At 39.2% G+C, this 26,816-nt stretch overlaps 1 protein-coding gene across 2 annotated transcripts in view; it reads left to right on the top strand.

The window, feature by feature from the left end:
• Window positions 1–26,816, top strand: part of LOC109427505 (uncharacterized protein DDB_G0290587) — a 792,302-nt gene that overhangs the window by 552,181 nt on the left and 213,305 nt on the right. The gene's annotated exons all lie outside the window — the stretch shown is intronic.

The raw sequence follows: 26,816 nt of genomic DNA on the forward strand, positions 1-26,816 counted from the left end.
ACTGATTCACTACACGCCCAGGTGCGAATACGGAGGCACTCTCGCGTGAAACTGTTGTTGGTTCTGGCAGAGCAAACGAATCCTTCGGAAAGCGACGAAGGAACAAAAAAAAATCATCTGCTTTCCTTTACGCTTCTGGTTTTCCACGCTTGTTACAGTCCCGACCCACTCCTTTCACTGTGCTAAGGAAAGAGCTGATGTTGCGTGGCACGTGGTGATGGGGGTGAATAAATAAGTCAATTGACGGGGGCGTTTACCCCCATTTACCCCGCTTCTTGTTCCCTTAACTACTTTTGCCCGTACAGACAGAAGTAGGCTTTGCCCTTGCACGAAATGTGCTGAGGAGGAAGCGGTGCGCTGTCTGGGATTCGAGGAGGTGATCCGCACCATCTCTAAAGAGTAAGACGAGCATCGATCAGTCGAGTAAAGTAAACAACACTTCTTCTGCCGCCACACCACCGCACCACTCCCATCGGCGAGGACGACGGAGAAGTTTGCCCGAGTTTTTCCTCCTTCCGAAGATGACGGGAAATTCAATCATCCGGCATTTCCTTCAATCGATGATGCTTAATCAAAGCGTGCCGTGCATCTCACGGTTGGAGCGAGCGGTGGAATTAAAGTTAATCCTTTCTCAGCTGGGTGCGGTTCTAGGTAAGTACCTATAAGAAACGGAACCGAGGAAAGATAGCTATTCAATTTGCGGTGCCGGAAGTTTGGCATTTCGATGGAAGCTTGAACGAGTAGATAAGTGAACCGTTGCTTGAAAATAAAATGCATTAATTCAAACTCAAAATGTGAGAGTAGACAAGCAATAGGTCGCATGGACAAAGGATTGAATGCCCAAAAAAAAGGTTGCACATAAAAATGGTCGAGTAGGTCTTCTTTATGAATTCCTCCAGAATATTTCTTCCGATTCTTTCAAGGCTTCTCCAGGCTTTCAACCAGGTATTTCTTCAAGGAATTTCTCTTTGGATTCTCCCAGACAATCCTGATGGGTTTTATCTAGAAATTCCTGTACAGCTTCCTTCAGCAATTCCACCTAGAATTTCTGCTGAGATTTATACAATTCTAAGAAATACCCAAAAAAAACCTTATACTCTTTCAGAAACTCCGTTCGGTGATTCCTCCAGGAATCCTCTTGGCCTTCCTCCATGAATTCCAACTGGAATCCCCAAGCAATTCCTGCTGTGATTCTTCAAGAAATTAATCCTAGGACTACTCTTACTGTCATACCTCCCGGATTTCTTATAGGGACTCTTCCAAGGATTTCTATTGAGATTCCTTCAAAAACTCAAGGCAATCTTTCTGGCGTCCTAAACCACCCTTATTTTACCCGGTATGTTAGGATTACAGACTGGAAATATTGGTAAAAACCAGACGCGAGGTTTTGGAATCATAAGCTCTTCCGCAGGTGGTAATTTTCTGATGTAGCCTTTCCCGATGTTTTCTTCAATTTTAAGCCTGAGAACTTCGGTAAGACACAAGTCCTTCGTCAGGCGACGATGCAAACGTCTAACGTAGTCATACTTCAACTACAGGCCACATTCGTAGCGACCTCCTCCCGAAAATCGAGAAAATGCCCCTGAAACCCACTTTTCACCACGTCAAGAAATCCCATTGCAATTTTGTATACAAACTTTTGAGGCACAAATCTGACGAACGAAGCATCGAACTAAGTCGCACTTGTTTTTCCTGCCTTTGCTCACTTGCAAAATGAGGTAGCTTTTCCAAATCGAGAGCACTTGATTACGAATTTTCAAGATTGGTGTTCTTGAAATCGTGAGACCAAGTCGGCCATTGTGGCAGCCATGTTTGTATTCTCTGAAGTTTCTCCTTAAAGGGCTTGAAAATCCCTAAAATGTCTCTGAAAGTCCCCTATAACGCCCCTGAAACCTTTCAAACACCCCCATCCCCCTTCCTCATACCATCACATCACCTTGAATATACTTCGGGACTACCTTAAATGCTTTCGTGTCCAGACAGACACCGTGGCATTCCGGTTCAACCAATTCCGCCGACCGAAACGCTGCACCGACGAGGAAGATTGCGAGTGATGCAACCTACTCGTACGAAATTCTTTACAAGACTGAAGTTTCATTTCATCTTGGTCGTTTGTTTCGTTTGCTTTGTTTATCTGGTAGCGCATCTTTGCTGCTAATGTTATATGCCCTGTTTATCCTTTATCTCGGTATCCCTCTCAATCCCTACACTGAACTCCTTGTAACACCCCTGAAATCAGTTATAACACTGAAAAGTCTTTGAAACTCCATGAATTTCGACATCCCCTGAAACTGGAATAACTTTTTGCAAAGTAAAGTTGGTTGACTCAGTTCTATTTAGAGACTGTAAGTCACCAATACACCAGTAGGAAGGACTAATAGTGTGATTCCTTGAATTACCAGAACCCATATTCGAAAATATCAAAATAGGACGACACTAGATTTTGGTTTGGTAGATCTTACACCGTAATGCAACCCGAAAAGGTGATCTGCCTACGTTACGGGCTCCGTTAACGATCGAGCATCTTTTAAACCCCCTCAACCGTCGGCTTGGGGTCCCCTGTTTGGTGGACTTTACCCACGGAACAGGAGGTCCGTAGTGCTATTCTAAGCAGGCAGCTACACGGGCAACTGGAATCCCTTGAAACTCCATGTAACGCCTCTTTAACCCGCTGAAAACCCTCATAACCCTTTCGTGACGAACCCGTGTTGAGCGGTAACAGGTTTGCATATTTTTCCCTCTGTTTAGACTTGTTTTAAGCGATGTTAACTGTTTCCATAATTCAGCCATTACTTATACTTGTATGTGTGAAAACAATCTTTTGTTTTTGTTGGGTGTGGAAATTACCACAACAAGGTAAACAAAAAGTGTGAAAAGACCGTAAAACATGCAAAAGTTTATCTGTCGCATATTTTTTATTTCCGATTTATCTGAGTAGTCAACGCTAGAAATCGAAAGTTGAAGAGTAGTTCTTTTGAATGAGGAAAATAATTGTTGTTTTGTTGGGAAATTTAAGAGTTCTGGAGATCCAAAGAGGAATCGTTTGTACGGAGATTTCACTTTTTTGTGCTCCGTCCCGAAAGGGATATACTTCCTGGCATGATTCCGAAAATGCCTCGATCCTGTAGCCTCAAGCCTGTTGTAGGTCATTTCTTCAAAATCCTCCTCAAAATGCTCCTCAACTTACTGAATGGCTACGAAAAGACCCGTGAACCACCTGTATGCCCCAAAAGCCATGTGAGAATTTCCCTGTATCACCTCAGGAGTCCCCCGAATTCCTCCCTTATGGTGTTTTGGTGGTCGTGTAGTAGTTTCATGTGTCCAGCTCTCGTACTCTCGCATGAACTTTCGATATTAGTCAACTAGCTCGGGGTTGTGTGACAGACGATTTTCAACTAGATGGGAACGGCAAAGAGCGGAGCGGCGATTGTCACCAATGCTGGCAAGAGTAGGTATCTGGTACCTTCAAGACGCGCGCCATTGTTAATAGTTATTTATGTAACGAGTTGCAAAAAGTTTTTTTTCAGTACGAGTCGTACATTTATCCAACGAGGCTTGCCGAGCGAGAAAAGAGGCGCGCGTCCCGAAAGGTTAATAGGAGTCGAACAATGTAGCGGGAAACAGTACGACGGAAATTTGCCTTACAAGTGGCTTCTTCGACAGAGTTTATTGTGGAATCGTTGTTTTCTTCGATTATGTATCTAGAACTGCTCCATTAGATGATGAAGATCAGCGACTGTAGCGACGTTGGCCGTGAAAACTGTTGTTGATCGGCAGTTGAAAATTCCTCCAGATACGACCCAACCTAGAACGGAGTTGACTAGGGTTGGTTGCAACTCACCGAATTGTATCTGTAGGGGTAGTTTTCGGGGTCTTCTGAACCTCACACACCAGGTCTTTGGTGGAGATATGCTAAAAGCTAAGTTTATTGAATTAGCACTATTCAAATTTCTTCAAACTGACATTGGTCACCCTATACTCCATAATACTACGACCCACACCAAATGAGTCGTCCTAGGCAGGATTTTATCCAACGATTACGTACTGTAAAGACTCCTAGGTTACAAATCGATCACCATCGTCTCAACTGTTCTACTCACTTTTTGGCTTTACGCAACGCGTGGATCCTGGCTACTCTCTTCGTACAACCTCAGTCCAGATGCCGAAAATCGCTTGTTGACATAGGAGACGTCGCAGCACCTAATAAAACGTAGGGTGGGGCGGGGCAAGATGGGTCGCGGGGCAAGATGGGTCAGTGCCATTTTCGCGCGCATTACTCATGTTTTGATTATGTTAATAATTTTGTTAGATGACCAGCATGGATATACAAAAGTTTGGGGCCTTGATTGAAAAAATATTCACTCTCATTGGAAATAAAAAATAAAATGGTTTTTAGCCATTTTTCTTATGCGATACATTCCATATAATCTCCATATAAACGGCCGCGGGGCAAGATGGGTCACCTTCAATTTTGAACGTATTTTTGGAGCATTCAAAAGTTATTTATTTTTTATTACAAGACTAGGGTGCCTGTACCAGTTATCGCACCACCTAAGAAAAACTATTTCTACAAAAATAAGAAGAAGGCCGACGAATGTAAACAATAAGATTGATTAGTTTTCATACTTTAAAGGAAAAATATAAAAATGGAGCCAAAACTACTTTTAGTATTTATTACGGCGTGTGCCAATGATAGGAACCCTGTACCAGTTATGGACACATTTGTTAATTTGGGTTCCACTTCGCACTATTTACATGCATTCCTTATGGGAGTTGCCATAACTGGTACACTATGGCAAAATAGGGTGCAAGGAGGCCGAAAAGTTAAGGAAAATGATTTATTTATACCATAATTTGAGCAAATTGTGAAGTTTGAATGATTGCAATCATCTTTTGTGATCGTGATCTGTTGTTCACGATTTTTTTCTTGTTGATTTGTATCTTTAAAGGTTGAAAATCAACTATGGCGAATTTGAGGTACTATAGCCATAACTGGTACACTGAGCCTATCTTATAAATGACTTCAATCAAGCGGAATGAACGCTCAAAATTATAACATAAAATTATGATTATTTTTAGTGAAAACATCGATTTTTAAGTCGCCTTAGGACCATTCAAATCGTGAAGTTTTTTATATTCCAAATAAATTTATAAAATGTTTACTAGTAGCTCTTGTTTACTCAGTATGGATATGGAGCATATATGAATGTGGAACAAATTTTATATGTTGACGTTTTGCGTTGAGAAAATGTAAATTACTTAAAAGGTGACCCATCCTGCCCCGCCTTTTTTTCACGGCGCAAAATCGATCACTTTTTAAAACTGCTTGTTTATCATCATATTTTTTATTTAATGAACTTTTTATCGACTTTTAGCATAGCTAACTAGTGTATTAAAGAGTAGCAGACGAATACAAACCAATACGATTTGTATTTACAAAGTTATGGTGATCCATCCTTAGGTGACCCATCTTGCCCCGCCCCACCCTACCTTATAACTTAGTTCTTGCCGTTTGGCCCAATCATAAATATCTACTTACAACTTTAGGATGCTAATTTAACTAATTTCTTTATTGCATCTACTTCTCAACTTCAACAATTCAACAGATGCTTTTGGAGATGATATCGAAAACAAATGAAAACAATCCTCCTTTCATTCCTATTCGTTATTATCACTGCCCTATCAGCAGTTCACTCATCTCAGTGTTGCCATCCACCACGTACCACATCGCGAATGGATTTAATATGTTTCTCCGCAACACTTCCCCGACCAGTCACCTTGAAGAGGTCGAAGAAGATTTCCACTCCCAATGCTAGTAAAACTGGGTTTGTATTGCGGAGCGAGGGGTCTGCAAGTTGAATTCCATCTGGAGTTTCCCAAGAGGAGACGTCTACGGATGTGAACGGAAGATTAACGGTGGCCTTCGGAAGCACCAAGAAACCAACAGTGGAAGATTACTCACAAACACGAGAGCGAATGGTCGATTGAATCTTGTTCTTGGCGTGCGTCGAGGCCCGTCCGAATCCACTTACCGGTGGCCAGAAGAACGCGTTAAGGCTTTGGACCGGAAAAGGCGCAGCTGACCGGCTGCGATACAACAGTGGCAGAGTTTCTGGGCTAGTCTTGTACGACGGCAATCGTAGCGGCTGGTCGAGAATCCGAGGGTCTGGAGTTCGCAGACATCTGAGGAGCTTCACCAGAACAGAGTAGAATGTCGGCTACTTCACTCACAACAGGTGCTGGACGATGGGCATTCACGAACTTGGTGGTCCTTGTCTTTGATGGTCATCTTTGAGAACATGGTGGCTCGGAACAGATGAGACACTTGCGATAATTAGATTGACTGACCCCGTGACGGCAACGGAGCTTAAAACGGACTTCTTTGTGTCACTTCGAGGTAGAGCTTCATTCGGTTTGCTGATTGGGTGCAATATGGTGACTCTACGCAATATGAAGGTCGTCAGATCGTTGAACGCTTTGTTGGCTTTTGTTGACGAGTACTCCTCCCAGTCACGTCTGGTGGTTGAATCCAGTCTGCTACTCAGCATTCGGATCAACAGTATATTCCAGAACTTTGTCCTCTCCCCAGTTTCAGTACTCGGACATTCGTCTCGAACTTCTCAAGAAGCGAGAGCAACTCCGAAGCAGATTCCCTATTTAACGAGGCAAATTCCAAAGGAGAGTCCACGAATGCTTCAACGAAACGGGGTTCTGGTAGTAAGTTCCACGTCACCAGGTAGTTGTCAGCGCTGAAGGTGATGGTTTGAAACTTGAGAGCATCTCCGGAAAGGGACGAACGGAAGTAGTACAATTTCTGAACATTGGAGAGCTCATACGACGAGTGGACGAGAGGCACGAACAACTCATGGAAATTAGGCCAATTGTCGAATTGGCTAGAGAATACAGGCAGCTCCACGTCGGGAAGGCACACTGAGGATGAAGTTGGCGGAGCTTGTGCTGGTATGACTGCAGTAGGCAGTCGGAGATACAGGGTCTGTAGGTTGAGTATGAGTAACGGAAAGTAGGAAACCCTTCAGGATTAACTGTGCGGACTTGCAGATATTGGTCCAGGCTTTCTTCGTCCAACGACTCATGTTCTATTTACGTTTCGTTGACGTCCTTCCAGAGTGTCACCAGGTATTCCAGACGTATACTTTTGACTAGGTTGAACAAAGTCAACAGGGTCTTCAAGCGTGTTTTAAGTCCTTTGATACGTCATTCCGTTGACATCGTGGCGGTAGCAAAGGGTTCTGGAAGGCGGGGGCGTAGATCTGGTGGGTTCAACGAAGATTCTGGGCTGGCGAACTAGCGGAGTTCACGCGTATCCGGCTCGAACGACAGCTCCGGAACAAAAATGAGAGTTACATAGGCTGCGAAAGTTTCTTATATAGGTGTCATTTGAAGAAATTTGACGTCGCAAGGGGATACATACGTCAAAACGCAAACTCTTCGCAACTTCGTCGATTCAATGATCGGCGAACGGAGGAATGGCCGCTGATGAGTGTAATTCCTTGTTGAAGTACAGATATCGTAATTCTCATTTTCTTGCATGCGTGAACAGCCCGGAAACCTGGGAAACCTGCGGTTTTTAAAGGACTTTTCAGAGGATTTCAAGAGGATTTCACCCTGAAATCCCTTGTAGCGTCTCTGAAAGCTGGTGAAACCATCAGTCACCCTTTGAGATGCCTTGAAATACCCCTAAAACCGCATGAAACTACCTAAAATCTTCGAAATCCCCTGGAATACGCTTACTAAGGCCTGAGTGTCCTCTGCTATACGTGGGAGTTGTCTTCATTCAACTCGGTCCGTGGTTATGCATTTCAAGTCCCGAACTCTGCGAAAAGTCCGCAAATCAGCGTCTACCCTACAAGACGCAGCCACCCTTTGAACGACACTGGAAACATCTGGAGCCCCTTTTTCTTAGACTCCGCCGAAACTTCCTGGAAACTTCCTTAGGTTTTTGAGATGACCTAGAAGTGAGACCTTTTTAGCGAACCAAGTTTTCTCATTTGAAGTACACTAAAACCCCAATTAACGAAAATAAAAAGAAAATCGGGTTAAGTACGGTTCCTTTGAATTCCACTAAGAATTTGCATCCTTTGACAGATACGTATTTCGACCTCAACTGTAAGGTCGTCTTCAGTGTCTTGTACTTGACTCGACTCGAGTCAATCGAATTACTCAAGATCCGAAGGTCCCTGATAAACCAACAACATACAGGGGCCGCAATGTAGACGGTTCAACAATACCGCACACTGTTCGAATTGTATCCCGAATAGGCAGTTAAGCACATCTTATGGTTATCGTTTATGCGGGGTGTGAGGATGAAGAGAAAATGTTATACGGAATCTTCAGCCCAGGGAGCTTTCATTAAAATGTAATTGTGTTCCAAAAATCAGTGGTTTCCAATCTGGGGTTACGGGTAACGAGAATTTCTCAAGAACCGAAAGTGCAGTGAAGAAATGCACATGTTGTTCGGCTTCGTCGGCTCAAGGAGGATTATCTTCAACAAAAGTGTGATGTAAAGAACAGTGGTTCCCGATCTAAAGTTACGAATCACGAGATTTCTCAAGAACTGAAAGTATGAGAACGAAATGAAATTGTTTTTTGGATTGTGTACCTCAGGGAGCTTTTATCACAGAGAACAGACATCCACGCTGGAACAAATTTCATGCAGAAAGTTGTGTAAGGATTTGAATCTTCATTTCAGTAAGGTTGCAAACCAATACATGATGACAACACTAACGCCGCCATACACCACATTGCCATCAGACACGAATGCCACATAAGTGGTAAAGTGTCTTTAATAAATATTAACTAGCTGTCCCGGCAAACTTTGTCTTGCCAGGTTGAAGTGGTTTGACAACTGTGGAGGTCATTTTAGCACAGCACTCTAGATTGGTTTCATTTCGATCCTGTTGAATTTCTTCTCGATTCATGAAAAATCTTTACTTTCACAGTTGTTCTACTTTTTAGTTGATTTTCGTAACTTTTTATTACATATAAACACAGCCACCACGAATACGAATCGAACCGTGCAAGAGTCATGCTGATCAGTTCAGCCGTTCGTGACTTTTGTTGCCTCAAAGGGACTTCAAACTCATTTATATATATATACGTTAGGAACAGACTTGCCCACATGCCAGCCAATCAGAAGACACCATCGATCGGCCCATCGATCGATGCAACGTGGAAGTGATGACCTAGCCAATTATCCAATCGAGGTGGCAACGCGCGCCCAACCAACGTGGACGACGACGGATCGGAAGACATCGACGCAGACTTTGGCCGGGACCGTTTTGCTGAGTCGATAGGTTTAGATAATAAAAGGTTTAGCGGTAGAAGTTTTGAGTCAGTTCTGAGTGTGAAGTGAGTGATATTTATTGTAATCTATCAATTAAGTGAAATAAAATTGTTTTTTTTATAAACTCTGATAGCTCAGAGCATTTTTGGCGCAGTCTTGTAGTCAAGTGGTGAAATTTAGTGAAGTGTTAGCCGAGCGGACATCGTTTATCACATTCATCAAGTTTCTAAAGAGGAGCAGTTCTACGCACAACCGAGGGCACCTGTAGTCCAGCATTAGCTATCGTGGAGCGGATATCCAGGATTCGAGGCTATAGGAGGATTGTTCCCGCCATTTGGAACCCGTATCCCAACTTAACTCGGACTCCCTGATGAAACGAATCATCTTGTAAGTACCAATTTTACTACTACTATTACAAAGTGAAACAAAAAGTGCATTAGTGAAAATTCTATTTGTGGGGAGAGCGAATATTGAACCCAAATAATTTTTATTTTGATGTGCATTAAGAAACAAAAGTGCATTAACGGAATTTGTTTGAAGTAAGAGCGAATATCGAACTCAAATAATTTCTGCTCTAGTGTTCTCTATTTGAGCAACCAACTGCTCACAAGGTGTATTGAAATCATATTTGCAGCGAGAGCGAATATCGAGCTCAAATCTCATTACCCACTACAAAAATTAACACACACGCGAAATCTAAACGAGCCGTGCTATTCAACGTGAATAGAAACATAACAATGGCCAACGAGCTTACGAAAGAGGAGCTTATCGCTCACATTCAACAGCTTACGGACAACCAGCAATCGCTATTCGACACCATAGCGAGATTGCAAACGAAAGCAGAGGATCCATTTTTGGCATACCAAACGCCTGATCCAATAAAAATTTTAAGCCCATTTAGTGGCAACAAAAAAGAAACCCAAGCATGGCTTGAGGACGTGGAAGACACGTTAAATCTTTTTGAAAAACATAAAAATACTCCTACGTATTCCCAGATAATTCGTGCAATCAAATCCAAAATTATCGGCAATGCAAAGGAAATCCTAATAGCAGCGGGTAACCCAAACACTTGGGAGGACATAAAAGATGTGTTATTGAATGCTTACGGGGACAGAAGAGATCTGGCCTCACATTTCCAATCATTATTTTACATCAGCCAGGGGAACAAAACGATAACGGAATACTATAACACAATCAAAAGCATAGATACGGCAATTAAATCAACCGCTTCGGTAATGGAAGACTATAAATCCAGTACGAAAGCGATAAATAAATTAATCGGCCTCATGACTCTCACGAGATTCATTGACGGTCTAGGGGAAAAGTTATCCATGCACGTCAGAAGTTATCGGCCCGAATCTTTGGAAGAAGCCTATAACATAACCATGCAATATTCCAACGCTGCTTATAGACAGAAAATGGAACAAAAACCTAATATCCCACAACATTTTTCCAAACGCCCTTCAGGCTATCCGAATCAATATAATAAACCACAATCTAATAATCCAAACAGCAACCAAGCCTCCAGTCACTCTGGACAATTTAAAAATCATACATCAAAACAGCTGATCGACAACGACGTCTCAATGAGAACGTCCCGTTCAAAAATGCAAATCAACGCACATACTAACGGCAAAAGTGACGACAGTAAACCAGAGTCAGACGAACCAGAATTTGATACCCCACCGGTCGTCGACACCACTTTGGAATCCGATGAGGACGATTACTTCATTGGTGAGGAGCTAAATTTTCTCCAGGGTCTAAGCGACGATCCAAACAAATAAATAACAACAACTTTCTGCCGTACATTACCTTCGTCACCACTAAAGGCGAGTTGAAATTCTTAATCGACACTGGCGCGAATAAGAATTACATTTCTGCTGACCGCGTAAATCTAGAGTACTGCGACGTCGTTAAAGGCGTAAAGGTGGCAAATATTAAAGGGGCTCATGAAATTACACATTCGGTTTCATTTGATCCATTCCAGATTAAAAAGAAACTGAAGTTTTACGTTTTTAAATTCCATGAATTTTTCGATGGTCTGATTGGATACGAATCCTTGAGAGACCTAAAGGCTCAACTGAATATTTCAAAAAACACCTTGAAAGTCGGAAGAAAGGAATTTAAATTGAAACAAAAATTCCTCAACGACCTAAAGATCAATACAACAGAACAAGAATTTCAATATTTGACTTTAAAAACTTCAAAGGATGGAGATTTTACAATCACAGATGAAAGGAATTTCGGTAAATTTTCAATTTTACCGGGAATCTACAGAAGTTTAAATGGAAAGGCGACGGTAGCAATTCAAAACCATTCAAAAATACCTCTTGAGATAAATATGAACCAAATTGATATCAGGCCGGATAAATGTGAAATTGCAGAGAAACCGAACATTGAGTTTTCTCAGAAGCATGTCGATTACCGCCTTAGGAATGAGCATATGAACGACGAAGAGAAAAAAGCTCTCGAACAGGTAATCCGTAAAAACCTAGAAATTCTTTACGACGAAAACGAAAAACTTACGTTTACGCACAAAATAAAACACAAAATTAGAACTACCGATAATTTGCCGATCCACGTAAAATCTTACAGATATCCACAAATTTTTGAACAGGAAATTCAAAAACAAGTGAAAAAAATGTTGAACGATGGTATAATCAAAGAATCAATTTCTCCATACACTGCACCTGTATGGGTTGTACCGAAAAAGGCAGACGCCTCCGGGAAAAAGAAATTTCGATTGGTTATCGATTACAGAAAACTAAACGAAAAAACCATTAATGATAAATACCCAATACCCGATATAACCGATATATTGGACAAATTAGGTAGAGCCCGTTATTTTTCCACAATTGATCTGGTATCTGGTTTCCATCAGATACAACTGGACGAAGAAGACACTGAAAAAACCGCATTTTCTGTGAATTCAGGCAAATACGAATTCACCAGAATGCCTTTCGGACTAAAGAACGCTCCGGCAACATTCCAACGCGTAATGGATTGTATGCTCAGAGATTTAATCGGAGTCTGCTGTTTCGTCTATATGGACGATATTATTATATTTTCCACTTCTCTACAGGAACATCAAATGCATCTTGACTTGATTATGAAACGGTTAAAGGAAGCCGGACTAAAGATTCAGCTTGATAAGTGCGAATTCTTTAGAAATGAAGTACAATTTTTAGGTCACACTGTCACCAAAGACGGAGTGTTACCAAATGAAGACAAGATCAAAATTATAAGGGCATGGCCAGTACCTAAGAATGTTAAAGAAATCAGACAGTTTCTTGGAACCTTAGGCTACTATAGGAGATTTATCAAAGATTTCGCTAAACTAGTGAAACCTTTAACAAAATTACTCCGAAAAGACGTTGAATTTGAAATCACTCCAGAAATGGAGGAATGTTTCAAAAAATGTAAGGAGATACTCGTAAGAGATCCGATACTCATCTACCCAGATTATGAAAAAGAGTTTATTTTAACGACCGATGCGAGCGATTACGCCATTGGAGCGGTACTTTCTCAAGGTACACCAGGCAAAGATCGGCCAGTAGCATTCGCATCAAGAACGCTAAATGTAACAGAAGAAAGATATAGCACCACGGAGAAAGAACTCTTAGCGATAGTTTGGGCAGTGAAACATTTTAAATCCTATCTATATGGTCGAAGATTTAAACTTGTAACAGACCATAAACCTTTGATTTATTCACTAACTAACTCTAACGATAAAATCGTTAGATGGAAGTTGGAGTTGAGCGAATTCGACTACGAGATCGTCTATAAACCCGGAAAGCAAAATGTCGTAGCGGACGCTTTATCGAGGATACAAGCAAAGGACGAATTAAATGTTAATACAGCTGATGACGATGAGGATTTGGAGACTATTCATTCTGCTGATACTAGCGATGATTATTTCATTAATTGCACAGAAAGGCCAATAAATTTCTTTAAAACCCAGTTAATATTCAGAATAGACAACATTACCATCGATTCGCACGAAGCTGTTTTCCCAAAATATAACAGATACCTCATAACTCAACCAGAATATACCGAAGTCGACATAGTAAACGTATTCAAAAGATGCCTAAATCCCAAAGGAATCAATTGTATCAAAGCCCCTGTTTCTCTCTTACAACTTATACAGGAAACTTACAAAAATCATTTCTCTGCTAATAGAATATTCAAAGTTTTCATTTCAGAGACACTTTTAGAAGACGTCAGATGGGGCAACGACCAGGATGATTTAATCGCAAAGACCCACGAGTATGGTCATCGAGGATTGAAAGAAAATAAACGACAGATTCTCCAAAAATACTTTTTTCCAGAGCTCGACAGAAAGCTCAAAATTTTTATAAACGCTTGTGACACTTGCAAACGTAGTAAATACGATCGCAAGCCCCCACAACTAATACAAAAAAGTACTTTTGGCGACACTGTTTTCGATAGAATCCATATTGATGTATTTTTCATGAAGGGACAAAAATGGCTTACTATAGTTGACTCATTTTCAAAATTCGCAAACATTATTGCGCTTCAAACGAGGACCATAGTCGATATGAAGCACGCAATTACAGAACACATCAGGCAATTCGGTAGACCGAAAACTATAGTTTGTGATCAAGAACCTTCCTTTAAATCCATCGATTTTATCGGTTTTCTTAACAATTTAAACATCGAGATCCACCACGCGAGTAATTCTTGCTCTAATGGAATCGTAGAGAGATTTCATTCTACATTGATAGAACTCTATCGGACTCTTCATTCAAAATTCAAAGATCTAAGCATTAATGAAATAATGAACGTTTTGGTGGACATTTATAATAATACTTTTCATTCTGCAATTAATCAAAAACCACGGGAAGTAGTTTTCAATTCATCTAATTCTACCAACCAAGAAGAAATAGCAGAACATTTTCATAAAATTCAATCGGCCGTCAAAGTCGAGCTTAATAAGAGAAAAATAAATCACGAGAAAAAGTTTTCGGATAATGAAAGCCCCAAACCTCTAAACCAAAATGATAAACTATTTATTAAAAACGGTCAAAGACTAAATAAAGATCAAGACCCGTATAAAATTTCAACAGTTAAAACTAATAATGAGCTTACATACATAGACAGTAACGACATTAAAATACACAAAAACCGGATTAAAAAATCAAAACATAAAATCTTAAAAACCATAATATTATAAAACATTAAACAAATAAAAAAATATTCCTTTCCAGACTAATTCTCATCCACCTGGTAAATGCGACCACATACAAGGAAATATCGAACAATAATGGCATGGTCGCCATAAAAATAAAAACAGTACGGATAAGGACAGGATATGAAAGGACGCTACATAAGATTAATTTGGTATCCCTTGAAGATAACATCAAATACATAGAAAAGATCACACACTCATATAAAACCGTTGAACATTTAGAGCAAACCCTTCAGGAGAAGTTAACGATAGCTAAGGAGAAACTTTCTAGTTTAATCCCACGTAGAACAAAGAGAGCACTGATGAATGTCCTTGGAACAGCAATTAAATTTATTGCGGGTAATCCCGATAACGAGGATCTGGAGATCATACACGAAGGATTAGGAATATTGCAGGATCAGGAGAATAAGTTAGTACAAAACCAAATCAAGCAAATCCAAATTAACGAGCTTTACAAAAGCAAACTTAATAACATTACAGATTCATTAAGGAAAATTAGTACGACAATCTCTAGAGAATTTAACACAGTACAAAACCTTAGATCCGACTTAGAGTTCATTAATCTCATTTGGAATGCAGACAAAATAATTCATATATTGGAATCCATAGAAGAACAAATCGAGTTCTCCAGATTAGGCCTCATAAACAAGAATATTCTTTCGTTACATGACAAGCAGGCTATCGCAGGAAAACTTAGGAAGCAAAACATCCCCCTTAACTATTTTGACGAAATCTTTCAGTATTGCTCAGCAACTATCGGTATCAGCGGCGGACAAGCGATGGTACTCGTGAAGACCCCAGTACTAGACGAACACCACTACGACCTGCTGGAGCTTCACACGTTAAAGGTCAACGATTCGAGGATAGAAACCGACATAAACCTGGTGGCAAAACACGGCAATCTGATCTACGCTCAAACGACAAAATGCGATATTTGCGAAGGTAACAAGCTTATTGAAGACGAGTGCATCTACAATATCTTAACACATCAAACACCAAAGTGCCCACTCGTAAGTACAAAACAAAGATTCCAAGTCAAAGAGGTCATAGACGGCGTAATCCTTATTGACACTGCGGAAAACATCGAGGTGAATGATTCATGCGGGGATTCAAGAATAATTACCGAACCAACTATAATAGAGATCGGGAATTGCACAATCAGAGTACGCAATTTCACATTCTCCGGTAAAATTGATGTCATAAGCCAAGAAAACTACTTGATCCCAATTTACAGCAAACCTCTTCAGAAGGCAAACTACACGTACAACGAAGAGGAAAACTTCATGCTGCGAATTCAAAACTTGGAAGAACTCAGCGAGATTCAACTTTCTCTTAACAGCACACACAAGAGGGTAACATTTGGAGGCCTAGCCCTCCTGGTTTTAACATTTCTTTGTTTCGTCATTGCTTTTCTTTACAAGAAAACCCACAACAAGGATACCAAGGAGAACCACGTCGACGCTCTGCTACTTAGAGCAAAGAATCTAGGAGAAGTAGAAGCAACCGGTGGTTCCAATACCCAAACAGAAGGAAAGGATCCTGAGAAGAAGCGGCTGAAACTCATCCCAGAGCCAAGATTCGAGCTCCTGAAACATCAAACGAGGACGCTTGATACTTGAGGGGGGAGGCGTTAGGAACAGACTTGCCCACATGCCAGCCAATCAGAAGACACCATCGATCGGCCCATCGATCGATGCAACGTGGAAGTGATGACCTAGCCAATTATCCAATCGAGGTGGCAACGCGCGCCCAACCAACGTGGACGACGACGGATCGGAAGACATCGACGCAGACTTTGGCCGGGACCGTTTTGCTGAGTCGATAGGTTTAGATAATAAAAGGTTTAGCGGTAGAAGTTTTGAGTCAGTTCTGAGTGTGAAGTGAGTGATATTTATTGTAATCTATCAATTAAGTGAAATAAAATTGTTTTTTTTATAAACTCTGATAGCTCAGAGCATTTTTTATATATAGATATAGATATGATAAATAACCATATTGCCACAGTCAGTGGTGAATTGAAACATTTAAAGTGGTGAATTAAATTAGTATGAAAAATTAACCGATTGCAGCGCCACGAGGTTGCCACTTGTGTTGCCGATGAAATATTCCTTACACAAAATTAAGATTGGACTTGAATGTCTGTTCTCTGTAGTGATGATGATGATGATGATTGTGTACCCACCATCAGCGCAAGGATTACCTATGGCTGCAGAGTCATACCGGAAGGGAATGATCTACCTGATGGTTTGTTGTAGCAGGGTAAGCTTAATTTACTGGAAACCTTCGGAAGACAACACGATGGTTATTATCTCGTGACAAAGTCTGGCCACCCCACGAACATTTGTCCAGAAACCAGTTTATTTAGCTTCCTTAGGCTACCCCTCCCAATATCCCAAGTGCATGTAATTTATATATATGTATTTATATGTATAATATGTATAATTACCTGATTTTACCTGAAACAATAAATTTTATGATTATAATACATATAATTTCAAACTGACCTACATTACAATTAGAACTTCATTACCTGAACAGCGCTGAAACAAATCGTTATTTTATTAAATTAAATTAAACTTTGTCGAAGACCGCGAAGTGATCCGACGGCTGCGAAAAAAGTTATACCCTAGGCAAAGTGAGGCAAAGTATTGAGATTTCACTATTCCTTTACATGTATTGAAAAAATAACAATAAAGTTTATCCTCACTTTTCCTAGGGTATAACTTTTTTCACAGACGTTGGATCACATTATTGCGGTCTTCGACAAACTTGTTTGGCATATAGTCACCTACAATAATACCAAAGGGTTTGATTATTGAACACTTACAGCGCCACCTAGCGGCAAAATTCGAAAACTTAAAATTTCTGCATACATTTGGCCAAGTTTTCCCATACAAACTTCAAGCGTTTTGAGCGCCCCCTTAGGCTCAACCGATTTTGCTCAAATTTTGAACGTAGCTTCTGGGAGTCCAAAACAACTGATTGAGGAGGTAAGACTTGGCATTTTTCGAAATTTTTGTTTTTCATATAAGTGTGGGCCACCTTGAAAAAAAAACATTATACAAAAAAACAAAACATGAACCAAATTTTGATCTTATAATTTTCCTGCATTTAAATCAACCAAGCTGGAATACCCGTAACGTGGGTAGATCACCTTCTAATGGTGCGTTACGGCGTAAGATCTACCATAACAAATTTTGATTTCGTAATTCTCCTGCTTGGTTAATTTAAAAGCAGGAAAATTACAAGATCAAAATTTGGTTTACTTTTTGTGTTTTGTTTTATTTTTGTATTTTCACTGCTAATACTTTATTTGTTTCAGTATTATTGCTTGATTTTAACTATAACTTTAATATAATAACTATTTGTTTCAGCACTGTTCAGGTAAATAAAGTTGTAATTGTAATGTAGGTCAATTATATATCATAATAATATTTATTATTTCAGGTACAATCAGGTAATTGATCAACTACATAATTAATTATATTTAAATAATTTAAATTAATTTACATGATACATGGGATTTTGGGAGGGGTAGCCTAAGGAAGCTAAATGAACTGGTTTCTGGACAAATGTTCGTGGGGTGGCCAGACTTTGTCACGAGATAACAACCATCGTGTTGTCTTCCGAAGGTTTCCAGTGAATTTAGCTTACCCTGCTACAACAAACCATCAGGTAGATCATTCCCTTCTGGTATGACTCTGCAGCCATAGGTAATCCTTGCGCTGATGGTGGGTACACAATCATCATCATCATCATTTAAATCAACCAAGCTGGAAAATTACGAAATCAAAATTGGTTATGACAGATCTTACGCCGTAACGCACCATTATAAGGTGATCTACCCACGTTACGGGTATGGATGTCTGTTCTCTGTTGTGTGTCAAAACTCAGTTGTTTTCAAAATGGACTTATGGGTCACGTGAATTTCTGAAGAACTCAAGTACTAGGAAGAAGTGCACAGATGACTGACGCCACTAGCCACACGATTACGAAGCTGATACGTAGTATATTTTTTTGTGAAATTTAAGTGTCACAACTATCAAAGTAGAGAATACATGTCGCTTGAAACATTTCTTAACCGTAACCACCGCGCTGCAACGCAACCACTTCGAGTGAAATTTTGTTGAAAACTGCAATAGAGAGAAAGCGCATCATATTCGGTGCAATCCAGTTACACAAAGTGGAATCCAGTGAATGATCCTCTTGAAGGTTCCTATTGATTGCCCATCCTCAATATAATGTTGTACGTGGTGCCAAACGCAGGGTACCGTGTGTGCCAGGTGGACACTGTCGCTTCAGACAAACAGACATGACATGCTGTGAAAAATTGTAATCAAAATGTTTAGTTTGATTTGACAAACTTTGGACTTACTAACTTATTTATTTGCTTACTCACTTTCTTACTTACTTACCTACTTACTTACTTACTTACTTACTTACTTACTTACTTACTTACTTACTTACTTACTTACTTACTTACGACGAAATGGACAAGACAAAGGACGTACAGGTCATGCACGGATACGGGGAAGAAACATTTGTCGCCCGATGTGGGATTCGAACCTTCATTCAGCTCTAATGAGCACTTTGATATTCAAAAACTTTCCTTTGGAAGATTTTTCGAAGCATGGGCAACGTCTGCCTATCCAACCAGCAAACCCGCCAGGAATGGGTCGGTCACCCACAATAAGTGACACAAATCGATACCGCACACTGACTGGCTGGCTGAGCTATGTGACACACCCACACAAACACAAACACGTGGAACTCTATGGGGGAAAAAGAGCACTTTTCGAAAATATTTACTATCCATTAAAATGATTGCATTTTTTTTTCACATCCCCATGTTCGTGTGTGGTCCAGCCGGCATCGTCATCATCATCGTCCACTTGTTTGTGCGGGGTAGGCTGCTGGCTGGCTGGCTGGTTGTTTGTGAAGTGTACGACAGGCTACTGAAGTTTTTTTTACCGTCTGAGTCTGAGTGGGATCGAATAACCACCGATGAATGAACCCAATAAATGTGATGCAATTTTGTTTTGTGTGTATCCACTTTGAAATGGAGTAGAAGCCAGGGATCAGACAGGTAAAGGATGCTTCAGGTGTATTGAAACGAACCGGTCGGTGAAAGCGGTATCATTCGAAGATAACTCTTTCCGGCGGCGGTCTTTGAATTCCGCAACAATAACACTAGTTTACAGCATTTTTGAACTCGGTAAGCTGATGATCATTTTTGGTGTAGAATCATGCCCTGAGTTCGAAAACGCGAAGGAAAAAAATTACAGTAGAGCGGAAATTTTTTCGACTTTCCATACAAGGTTGATGATTTGAAATCGATATTTGTTCTATTTTTAAGCAACGTCGCTCACTTCACACATCTCATTCTCCGTAATCAATGCTACGATTGAGCTGAATTTTTTACTGTAACTCGCCTATATATGCTATGTCAAGTAAACGTTGAGACAGAATTTTTAGATTGTTTTTTTCTTATCGAAAAAAATACATTTCTTCATATATTTTTGGAAATTTGGCTAAAATTTAAGGAGATCGTCCCTAAAACTCGCCAATATCTTGAATTTCATCAATCTGACGCAAAACCTGCATTCAGATGATCGAATGCTATTGTATTCAGCTTTTAATTTATGGAAAAAGATTTGAAATTGATTGAACAAAACGCAAGATATTTGAATTTTATTAAATTTAATATTTTCAAAAGTTGAAAAACTTGATATTGAGCTAAAACTCAAAAACTGATCTACTTAAAATTTTTTGAAGCACGGTTTCGAAATCAGTGCTAAATTTTGCTTCAAAAATGTTGGTCGTTGACAGAAGTTCACGACTTTCGTTTTATTTTGTAAACTAGTGTAATGGAAAGCTTACGCGGAACGATAATTACAGTCAATTGTGAATTCCTAAACCACCCCGCCCGGTGCCTAATGGCCATTGGGACGCCTTGGAGCGTAAATGTGCGAAAAGTTCCCTCTAGCGTGTAATTGAAAATTTAATTCCCACACACACACATTCGGCGTGTTTTGTGGGTCCTGCTTCTGGTTTTCGCACCGAAACTTCATCGTTTCTCCATTTCTGGACGAACATTTGAAAAGGGCCTATCTGCTTTTTGTAAACAAACATGTTTTTGTCTCTGTAAGGCCCATCTGCATCCACCCACGCACATCAGCACCCTTAACAGATAGCTTGGAAAACAATCTTTCTGATAAGGGTGTTGATGTGCGTGGGTGGATGCAGATGGGCCCTACAGAGACAAAAACATGTTTGTTTACGCAAAGCAGATAGGCCCTTTTCAAATGTTCGTCCAGATTTGGAATCTAGAGTAGGTATGTGTACCCACATACGAGTGCCATCGACTAAGCAATGCTATGCGATTCTGTTTGTTGGTTGGTCGTTGAATGCGGTGTCTGCGGTGAGATTTAATCGACTGAATGAATGCTTTCGCACCTGGCTCTCACTCGAGCGATCCTTTCGGAATAGATAGATATGTATTGTTGAACAGATTCTTGCTATAGCTACACCAAATAAAGGTTAACTGATTCCTTAGTGCATGGTTTCTCAAACTGTGGGTCAATACGTTATTGTAAATGTTTTGATTTCAAAACAAGAATTAAATAAAATGCATGCCCTGACACCCGGATTCGATACCAGGACCATGCGAGTCATTATCAACTATTCTACCACTATACTACTTCACATCTGTTAGACAGATCTGGATAAAAGCAAAACACTTTCTACGGAATGGCAACATAAGGATGAATATCAAAAGGCTGAATACGAAAGGCTGAAATTAAGAGAGTGTAACATAAGGCTGAAATTACAAAAGGCTGAAAATTGAAAAGGCGGATATAAAAATGCATATATAAGCTATAGCACTTCTTCCTTTTGCTTGGAGTAACGCCAGAACTGAGATCAAGCCTCCTTCTCAGCTTTGGCATATCGTGTAACAGGCACGAAGACACTCAACGCCAAAAGATTCAAGAAAATTTTCATAATGAAAAGTTCTTGGTCCGAACGTGAATCGAACGCGTAACCCTCAGCATGGGCCTTAGTTTCTAAATTGAGCATAGTTAAGAAGCTAATGATGCATACCAACCAACACACAAAGGAACTGGTAATATCCATATTCATATATATTTGTCTAAGTTGTTAGTGTTGAGGTTAGTATTTAGGCTGGTGCACTATTCAAAACACTATTTCAGCCTTATGTTATTTCAGCCTTTCGTAATTCAGCCTTTTGTACGTAACCCCTTTCTACCACCTGCACTCTATATTTACTTTCATGCCCAAAGCAGTAATTATTAAATCAACAGCTTTTCACTTTGGATCGTACAGCTTTGTGCATTAGTGCAAATCGAAGTGATTTTTAGCTGATTTTTTCGATGGGTTAGTTTTAGTTCTCCAGTCAACACTGGCTGCATGGTGAATTCTAGGAAAAGCATTCCTAATCATGTTGATTTGGGTGTTGGGTAGTTGAGGGATTCTTCCCTTGAATCGAGTGTGCAGATTTTTTACTGTGGAAGAAGCATAATTATTTGTTATCAAGTGCAGTTGAGTGGATTCAGCTGGGAGGTATCTGAACGATATCAATGTTCAGTGTTGTGGAATAATTTCAATATGGCGCATAACACATAATTATTCCGGAAACCCATCCATAAATTTTCACGTGATTTTTTTTTTTGTTATCGCGGAAGGGGCATTTTTGAAGGAGTTCATTATCAAGAATTCTTCTTAAGATTCCTCTGAGAATTCTTCTAGAATGTATGTCTTCTCATGCACTTCTGTGGAATTTTCTCCACGATTACCTTCTGTTAATTCCTAAGGGATTCTTTCAGGATTTATCAATTTTGTTCCAAAGTTTATGTGAAAAGAAGTTTTTTGTAGGATTTTCGAGAATAATTGCAGCAAGAAGTCCCCCCAAGTATGCCTTCAGAATGCATTCCTGTCTTTGTATTTCTTTGGAAATTTCAGCAGAGATTCCTCCAAAGATTCTTGCAGGAATTTATCCAGGAATTTGTCTAGGTCTTCTTCAAGATTTTTTTTTCAAGAAATTTCTCAAAAGATTCATCTTGATACTTCCAAGAATATTTTTTTAAGAAATTCCTTCAGTATTTTTATTCAACCCTTCAGAACACGCGCCGTTGTAAAAAGTACAACACTACCAAAAAACATCGCTCGTCGTATACAGCGCGAGCGTGGTGCAGTTTCAGCTGCTTGATGGCGCGCGTCCTGAAAGGTTATGATTTCTTTTGAGATTCCTTAGGATTGCTGCAGAAATTTGTGCTTGTATTCCTTCATTAATTTCATTAAACATTTCTGAAGAAATTTCTCCAGGAGTTTTTCCTCAGAGTTCCTTAAGGAATTCTTCAGTGGCTTATTTCAGAAAGTCCTCTAGAGGTTTCCTTTTAAAATTCAGACATTTTCTCAGCAGCTCTTTAAGATATTATTTATTCTCTCAACGTTCCTTCAGGTATTACTCCAAATAATCAAGGTTTCTCTCAGTCTCTTATTTAGAAACGTCTCTAGAAAGTTCTTAAGAGATTTTCTTCTACATATTTCTCCAGGGGTTGCTTAGGAATCATTAAGACCTTTCTTCAGGATTTCTTTCAGATTTTCTCCTATGCTGTTTCAGAAACTTCTCAAAAGATTCTCTCAGTAATACCTGCAAAAGTTACTCTATTCTTTCATGAATTCATTCAAAACTTCCTTCCGTCAAAACAATAATTTTGTGGTTGTTCTCCAAAACATTCCTCCAGGGTTTTTTTGTTTCTAAAGGATTTCCTCCCGAAATTTTTTGTACTACTCTTCAGAAATTGTTCAAGAAATTCTTTCATAAATTCCTCCAAAGATATCTCCAGTAGTTCTTCCAAGGATTCCTTCAGAAATTAGTCCAGCGATTCCTCAGAACTCCAACAGTATCTTTGTCTGCAATTTCTTCAGATATTTTTCAGACTTTGCTTCAGTACACCATTTCAGATTTCTCCAGGAATCTCTACAGAAATTCCTCAAGCAATTTTTACTTGGATCTACGTTTTTTTTTCAGAAAATTAAGAAGGAGGAGTTTTTCCATGTGTTCCCCAGGAAATCTCCAGAGATGGCTTCAGAAATTGCTGCAGGAATTTTGTCCAAGACCCTGTCCCTGCCATGCTCCCCTCAGAAAATGTTAAAGATTTTTTTTTCTGAGATCTCCAAAAGTATCACCAGAAATTTTTTTAAGACATTCCTCAAGACGATCCTCCAGATTGATTGATTGAATGATTTGTCTTTATTAAAGAGACTTTCAGCCCTTGGCTGGTTCGTCTCTCCGATCCTCCAGAGGCTCCTTTAGAAATGCTCAGAAATTGTTTCAAGGATAACTTTCATGCAATGTCTGAAGAACTTTTGAAAAAGTTCTAGAGAAACATTTGAAACAATTCCTGCAGGAATCTTTAAAGGAATCCGAAGATATATGTATTTCTGACGGAGCCATAGAATCCAGGAAGGAATATCTCCAGGAGTTTTTGGAGATGCCATTAGAATTAGAAGAATTTCCGTAGGATCTCTTGACGTATTTAAAGTATATTTTCAGAGGAGTTTCCATAAACACTTTTAAAGAAATCCCTAAAACTATGAAGAAGTCCATGGAGATATTTTCGAAGGAATTCTCGAAGGAATTTCGAGACTCTTCTGTAGAACCGCAGTGGTATCTCAGGAAGTACTCTTGCATGAATCTCTAAAGGGCTTTGAAAAGTTTTATGAAAGATTTTTGGAAATATTCATAAAGTAATCTGTGGACGCATTTCCAAAGAAATAATAGATAAACTTCGGTAAAGATCCCAGGAAAAAATACTTAAGCTACATATTTCTAAAGGAATTCCCGAAGAATTTCTTAGAAAATATTTATGAATAATTGGAAATCTTTTTAAAGTTATTCCTATTGGAAATCCCAGATAAATTTCAAGCAAAATACATAGAGCAATATCTGGAGTAAATCCTGAATCGAACGCTTTATGAACTCCTGTAGATATCTCTGGAGAAATTCCTGTTCGAATCACTGAAAGCAGTTATGCAAAAATCTCTGGACGGATTTTTCCCCTGAAGAAATTTCTATACCCATACCTGTGGGAATTTTCAATAGAAACCCTTGAGCAATTCCTGGTGGACTTCTTGAAGAAATACGTGCACAAATTTCTGAAGGGATCGCTCGAAAATTTCCTGAAGAACCACTAGAAGAATATGTGAATGACTCTATGAAAGAATTCCTGAACGAATTTGTTTGAATTTGAATTTTAATTTTGAAATTTATATTTAAAATTTGAAACTTGAATTTGAATTTAAATTTCTTAAAGAATCTTCAGAACAATTTGGGAAGTAATTTCTGGCAGAGTCTCAGAAAGAAAAACCATAATATCTACCTAAAGGGATTCTTGGGGAAATTGATGGTTCATGAACAGTCCCCTAATAAATATGATACGCAACCAGTGATACGCGAGTGGAATCAGTGTGGTTTCACATTCAGTTTCATTAAAGATGGTGGTATTTTGGGCTATTTTTCGCTTCTATGCTGTCCGGTATTTTTTCAAAAGTTGCTCTGAATACTCCTTCGACAATTCTCTAATGAATTCAATCTATAAATCTAATGATTATTCACTAGACAGTTTCTTCGAGATTCCTTTCAGGAATTATTTAAGGAACTCCTTTAGCAGTTTTGGCGATTCTGCTTTAACTTGTTTTTAAAATTTCTCTGGGAAATTTATCAGCAGTTTCTTTGAATATTTCTCTCAGGCAAACCTTTTGGAAACCTCTTTGAATATGACTTTGGAGAACTTCTTCGTCTTTGAAAATTTCTTCGATAAATTTCTTAAAGATTCCTTCGGAAATTTCTTTGTAAAAAACCTCGGTAATTGTATCAGGATTCTTCTGGGTATTCCTTCAGAATTTGCTTGGAAATTCCTTTGGCAATTCCTTTTGGAATTATTTCTAAAATTTCATTAGAAATTCCTTTGATGACTTTTATAATAGTTCATTTAAAAATATCACTGGTAAGATCCTTGAAAAGCCGTTCGGTAATTCCCTGGGAAACTCCTCGCGAAATTCTTTAGGAAATTGGAAATCGGAACCTAATGCGGCATTTCTTTGAGAATTTCTACGTTTAATTTCTAAGTAAATACCTGCGATTTTTTTATAAAAAAAAATCATTTCTTTAAAACATGTATCGGCAATTTATAATTCTTTTCTTATTTGAATGCCTATATTAAATCCTTTAGAAACCTCTTAGGTAATTTTGATGAAAATTTATTGGACAATTCCTTTGGGAATTTCATAAAACGTTTAACGGGAGTTTATTCGGGGTTTCCTTCGAGAACGCATTCGAGAATTTCTTGGCAAATTCATACGAATAATTCATTCACAAATTTCTTCGGCTTTCGTTAGATCTTTGAGCTATCCTAATTTTTTTTTGAATTTCCAAAGGATTGTCCGGGAATTTTCAAGGGAATGGCCGTAGAAATTCAAAACAAACAACTAATAGCCGAAAGAATTCTCAAATAACTTTCCAAAGGAATTGTAAAATGAATTCCTAAAATTATTGTACGAGAAATTTCCAAACTTTAAATATTCTAGCTAGTCCATTTATCTTACCAAAAAAACTTGTAAATAGAAGGCACAGAATGTAATTTACAAATATAAAGACAAACTTGTGAACAAAAATCGCGTTCTGGTGAGGTTTGAACCCACGACTCCGTATTTGCTAGACCGGCGCTTTAACCAACTAAGCCACAAAACAGGTAAAGATTCTGCGTTATAGAAAATAAAACTGAATGCGAGCCTACATCATAAACACTCCCTTTTTCACAAATGCATCTCTATTTCGGCTTAGTTGCGCCGGTTAAAGCGCCATTCTAGCGAATACGGAGTCGTGGGTTCAAATCTCACCAGAATGCGGTTTTTTTTCACAAACATATCTAAATTTGACAAGTTAACAACCTTCTGTGCATTTAAATTACAAGTTTTTCAGTATGTTTCAGATATACCAGTAAATCTAATGAATACCAGGGAAACATATACCAGTATCCATCTACTTCATAACTAAAACGCTGAATTAATCTGGTTACATCCATATCGTATTCTCCAACCAAATACGATCAAGTCCTGCCTTCGACGTTTTCCCACCGTAAAATCCACTGTAATCCTTAATGATTGACGATTTAGTCACCATGAACCCCTCCCTCTCACTTATCTCCCTGGCTCGTTACACCATTATCTCCCTTCTCGCCCCACCTCGCCATCATTCTCATTCAAATCGCGTCATCTTCA

This window comes from Aedes albopictus, chromosome 1 (genome assembly GCF_035046485.1).
Source record: "Aedes albopictus strain Foshan chromosome 1, AalbF5, whole genome shotgun sequence".
In the NCBI taxonomy this organism is placed as follows: domain Eukaryota; kingdom Metazoa; phylum Arthropoda; class Insecta; order Diptera; family Culicidae; genus Aedes; species Aedes albopictus.